Source organism: Anneissia japonica, unplaced genomic scaffold, assembly GCF_011630105.1.
Source record: "Anneissia japonica isolate Jap-2015-1 unplaced genomic scaffold, ASM1163010v1 scaffold84452_len585_cov123, whole genome shotgun sequence".
Classification (NCBI taxonomy): domain Eukaryota; kingdom Metazoa; phylum Echinodermata; class Crinoidea; order Comatulida; family Comatulidae; genus Anneissia; species Anneissia japonica.
This window is the reverse complement of record NW_022750536.1, coordinates 127-585: the sequence shown is the minus strand read 5'-3', so window position 1 is coordinate 585 and position 459 is coordinate 127. Positions and strand designations below refer to the sequence as shown.

Here is a 459-nt window from a genome sequence, read left to right as displayed (position 1 = left end):
GAGCTCGATGATCGAAGTGTTGCACTGTTGGTGCACCCTTGTCTACGGCCATACTACCTTCAAAAACCGGTTCTCTTCCGATCACCGAAGTTAAGCAACGTCGGGTCTGGTTAGTACTTGGATGGGAGACCGCTTGGGAATACCGGGTGCTGTAGACATCATTTATTTTTTTTTTAGAAAATTAATTTTACCAATAGTAGCGCATCCATAGCTTTTATAATATTTTCCTAATGCAGGCGTCACTTTGAAGCCTGGACCCACCCTCCTTAGAGGTCGCCAAATAACGTCGAAGTCTAAGGTCAATAAATTTGCTGTTGTAGTGAAATCCTAACGTTCTTTTTTATACACATCTAGATGTGTAGGTATGAAGCTTTGACGAGTAATTTGTGTTTTCTGGTAATGGGAGATCGAATGCATAGCTATTAAAGTTGATACATTTAGTCCAAAATTGGCTTTGGT

The 459-nt window shown here is 40.7% G+C and overlaps 1 pseudogene; it reads left to right on the top strand.

Moving 5' to 3' along the window:
- The first annotated feature begins 40 nt into the window (after positions 1-40).
- On the top strand, positions 41-158 carry LOC117121415 (annotated as a pseudogene).
- The last annotated feature ends 301 nt before the right edge of the window (positions 159-459 follow it).